Source organism: Schistocerca cancellata, chromosome 3 (assembly GCF_023864275.1).
Source record: "Schistocerca cancellata isolate TAMUIC-IGC-003103 chromosome 3, iqSchCanc2.1, whole genome shotgun sequence".
Taxonomy (NCBI): domain Eukaryota; kingdom Metazoa; phylum Arthropoda; class Insecta; order Orthoptera; family Acrididae; genus Schistocerca; species Schistocerca cancellata.
In genome coordinates, this window is record NC_064628.1 from 95,154,244 (window position 1) to 95,159,423 (window position 5,180).

The window sequence follows — 5,180 nt, forward strand, 5'->3', positions numbered from 1 at the left end:
GTGTGTGTGTGTGTGTGTGTGTGTGTGTGTGTGTGTGTGTGTTGAAAGGTGGCTACACTGAGCCACAGCGCCAAAGATCGCGCCAGAGAGTATTGTTCCGCCGCCTCCACTGGCAGTGATTATTGAGACGTAGCGGCAAGCAGTTCTTACCGAGAAGTTGTGGTGGACACTGCTTGTAGCTGAAGTTGGAGTGAGATGGGGTAGTAGTGAGTGTTTGTTCCATGTTTTATGCAGCTATTTGATGGGAGAGATAGCAGATGTTATTCTAATGGAGACATTGTAATGATCAGAGTGCGTTCTTCTTCAACAAGACAAGAAATTTCAAATACCATTTATACTGACGTGATAGAAAAAAATTAGAAATACTATAATTGCTCAAGAAACCCAGAATTACACTCTAATACAAGAACACAAGCCAGATGCTTTGTTGACTGAACCTGTAATGACGCATTATTTAGGTCACTGAAATAATGAGAGAGAAAAATAATAGTAGTTTGTTACCTTAATTTATATTGACGAAATGCACTCTGATCATTACAATGTCTCCATTAGAATAACATCTGCTATCTCTCCCATCAAATAGTTGCATAAAACATGGAACAAACTCACTACTACCCCATCTCACTCCAACTTCAGCTACAAGCAGTGTCCACCACAACTTCTCGGTAAGAACTGCTTGCCGCTACGTCTCAATAATCACTGCCAGTGGAGGCGGCGGAACAATACTCTCTGGCGCGATCTTCGGCGCTGTGGCTCAGTGTAGCCATCTTTCAGTGTGTGTGTGTGTGTGTGTGTGTGTGTGTGTGTGTGTGTGTCTGTGTGTGTGTGTGTGTGTGTGTGCTGGTAACGTGTAAAATATCTGAAAGAACTTTCATGGACACAACGAGGCAGTCCAATGTAAGTATCCTAAAACATAACGACCTTTTCTTAAGTAAATTTCCATTATTCACTCCAACACCGCGACCCTAAATTCCAGCTGCACATGATCCAGATAATGCTCCTGTAACAGCTCCATCTGATGAGCTTGCAATGGTCGAAAACTAATTCATGGTACAGCAAACCTTAGGAGATTCAAAAAGCGACTGATCGCACAAAAACCGGTCAAGGTATCATCAATCTCACCGGAACCACAAAAGAAAATCTAAACTTTACTAAATGCGCTTGACGGTGCCAAAAACAGTTTGTGCTGTTTTAGAGCCGCGCTAGTTTTTGTAGTCGTACAAGTCCCGACCAAACTGGTGTTTCCGCTCAGCGCTCTCTTCGGCAATGTAGACGTGCCGGCCTAACTGTTAATAACAGTGGAATTCGCTGACCTACTTGGAACTACCGGGTCCCGTTTCTAGCTGATTGTTCTGGAGTGTTTTTCTTGGGTTAAAACCACATAAAGTCTCTGGTAGTTTTGTTCCGTCTGTTATGACCAGAGCAGTGGTTTCTTCACGGTCTGCTAATGACTAGCTTCGGGTAAATGGTGTAATGGTTGCATTGCTCCCTCGGAGTTTGTAGTTTAAGTTAATACTTTGCTTCCGTAAGTTGTTTTCGTGATGAAAGGGGAACGCGATGGTATTTTATAGTTACGATAAGCCATCGTCTTGTGGTCTATATTGACTGGTAGCTTGGTTAATAGACAATTACTGTTACGGTGCTGAAGTTAACCAAGATAAACTTTTACAAGTTGTATACACGTTAAAGGAAAAAAATCTATATTTACAATAGCGCCCGGCAAGAACAGTGACTACTCAAAAATTGAATAATCTAAAAGAATCGACTTAAAGAACTACATGAAGCTTACTCTGAATTAGTATAAACGTCATGTATATATCAAGTAAGAAATTTTGGCAGTAAATTCCATTATAATCTATACAAGAGTAATACGGATATCAGTTTCTGTACTCGTTGAGTGTGAGGTGTTATCAGATAATCATGAATTAATTTTTTGAGCTATCACTTTTCTTGATTTACCATTATGTAATAATTTAGCTTCTTTTCCGCCCCCCCCCCCCCCGCATCTAATATATATTACTTACCTTAATATAAGACGACACTTTATTACGTAAATTAAAATAAAAGATTAAAAAGAAGTTTAAATTGTTTTAGTAGAAAATACGAAATAATAATAATAGGAAAATTAATACAGTTTAACAAGGAACATCAGTTACGTACAATTTAGTGAACACAGTTTGCGAAAACATAAAATTCCAAATGGGCTTATATAATGAAGGAATACTTCTCGCCAAGAAAAGGAAGTCAGTACCAAGTTTCTTTATAGCAGATATTTTCAGCTCTTCGACCCCCACCTCCGTCCCCCCTCAACCACTTGTACGTTGCAACGCAAGAAATTTTGTTGTATTTACAACAGCTGTAATCATCAAAACAGTGTATGTTACTTCAGACACGCATGTTTATCTGAAGGACATCGTAATGCAAGATACAGACACTGCGGTATTAACAGAGACACTGTAATAACCAATGATATTAAAAATTACATTCAACTAACATTATACAAGTAAGGTTTCGCAACTCAGAATGTGCCGCTCTTCTTGATCGATTCATGCACAGCTGCTAGTAGCAACAATGAAGTGACTGATATTGCAGAGGCAGATCATGAAGTAGCCTGCATCAAAATTGATACAAATGTCTTGAAGTTAAAAAATTGCGATATAGTGATACGACGTTGTACGTGCGCGTCCGGACACTTCACACATTTTTTAGCTTCAAAAACTAAAATTGCTCTCTCTCTCTCTCTCTCTCTCTCTCTCTCTCTCTCTCTCTCCCCTTATCTGGCTTATCTGGGAGCCCCATGAAAAGAGGTGTCGCAAGTAATACAAAAACCCAAATATTGCCTTCATTTGTGCGCTTGTTGACTTTCATCATAGTCCTACGTACGTTAAACTTGTCATAAGGTGTCCTCACGTTAAACTGACTCGTGGCAAGCACAGTCTTTTCTGCTACTGATCCAAGCGTCTCCGAGCCACTTAAATGCTTCGCGAACAAGAGGGAAATGTTATACCAGGGGTGTGGTTGTTTGCTCAGTGAGAAAATGTCAGAGTAAAAATACAAAGGTTCGGAGTTCAATCCTCGATCGATCCAGTGACTCGCAGCGTTACTTTCACCTCTGCAGCATTCATTATACTTACACCTATCGAGTTTCTCTAGAATCCACGTTAAACTGGAGCCTGCCTTTCAGCTAACTCCTTGAGCCCGTGCACAAGTTGGAGGAAGGTGATTGAATACAGTTTCCAGTAAGACCACGCCTAGTAACGGAGCGTGGTGTTCAAACCGGTGACTCAACGTAGCGCAGTCGTTAAAATACTGGTTTGCGAGAAAAATGTTAAAATCTATGAGTGAGTGCTTTTTGATTTATGTCTTTCGTGATCCAGCCTCCATCTTTAACAGAACTGGTGCCCTGCCTCTAACGACCTCGCTATCGGCGTCATGTTACTTCATTTCATTTTTCTCAATCCATGCTGAGCGACAGAAATTATAAATGCAGAGTGATCGACAATTCGCGTACGGCAGAATCAAGAAGCGAAATAAATATTGTAATGATGTCTTCTTACACAAATGTTCAGTGTAGTTTGAAAAAAAAATAAGGGCTCACTATATAACGACGCGACAAAGCACGCGACTCTCAAATTTAAACGGTTTGTACGAGAGACTTGCGGATTTTCAGTTGACCAAATTCTTGTACAGGGTGTTTCAAAAATGACCGGTATATTTGAAACGGCAATAAAAACTAAACGAGCAGCGATAGAAATACACCGTTTGTTGCAATATGCTTGGGACAACAGTACATTTTCAGGCAGACAAACTTTCGAAATTACAGTAGTTACAATTTTCAACAACAGATGGCGCTGCGGTCTGGGAAACTCTATAGTACGATATTTTCCACATATCCACCATGCGTAGCAATAATATGGCGTAGTCTCTGAATGAAATTACCCGAAACCTTTGACAACGTGTCTGGCGGAATGGCTTCACATGCAGATGAGATGTACTGCTTCAGCTGTTCAATTGTTTCTGGATTCTGGCGGTACACCTGGTCTTTCAAGTGTCCCCACAGAAAGAAGTCACAGGGGTTCATGTCTGGCGAATAGGGAGGCCAATCCACGCCGCCTCCTGTATGTTTCGGATAGCCCAAAGCAATCACACGATCATCGAAATATTCATTCAGGAAATTAAAGACGTCGGCCGTGCGATGTGGCCGGGCACCATCTTGCATAAACCACGAGGTGTTCGCAGTGTCGTCTAAGGCAGTTTGTACCGCCACAAATTCACGAAGAATGTCCAGATAGCGTGATGCAGTAATCGTTTCGGATCTGAAAAATGGGCCAATGATTCCTTTGGAAGAAATGGCGGCCCAGATCAGTACTTTTTGAGGATGCAGGGACGATGGGACTGCAACATGGGGCTTTTCGGTTCCCCATATGCGCCAGTTCTGTTTATTGACGAAGCCGTCCAGGTAAAAATAAGCTTCGTCAGTAAACCAAATGCTGCCCACATGCATATCGCCGTCATCAACCCTGTGCACTATATCGTTAGCGAATGTCTCTCGTGCAGCAATGGTAGCGGCGCTGAGGGGTTGCCGCGTTTGAATTTTGTATGGATAGAGGTGTAAACTCTGGCGCATGAGACGATACGTGGACGTTGGCGTCATTTGGACCGCAGCTGCAACACGGCGAACGGAAACCCGAGGCCGCTGTTGGATCACCTGCTGCACTAGCTGCGCGTTGCCCTCTGTGGTTGCCGTACGCGGTCGCCCTACCTTTCCAGCACGTTCATCCGTCACGTTCCCAGTCCGTTGAAATTTTTCAAACAGATCCTTTATTGTATCGCTTTTCGGTCCTTTGGTTACATTAAACCTCCGTTGAAAACTTCGTCTTGTTGCAACAACACTGTGTTCTAGGCGGTGGAATTCCAACACCAGAAAAATCCTCTGTTCTAAGGAATAAACCACGTTGTCTACAGCACACTTGCACGTTGTGAACAGCACACGCTTACAGCAGAAAGACGACGTACAGAATGGCGCACCCACAGACTGCGTTGTCTTCTATATCTTTCACTTCACTTGCAGCGCCATCTGTTGTTGAAAATTGTAACTACTGTAATTTCTAAAGTTTGTCCGCCTGAAAATGTACTGTTGTCCCAAGCATATTGCAACAAACGGTGTATTTCTATCGCTG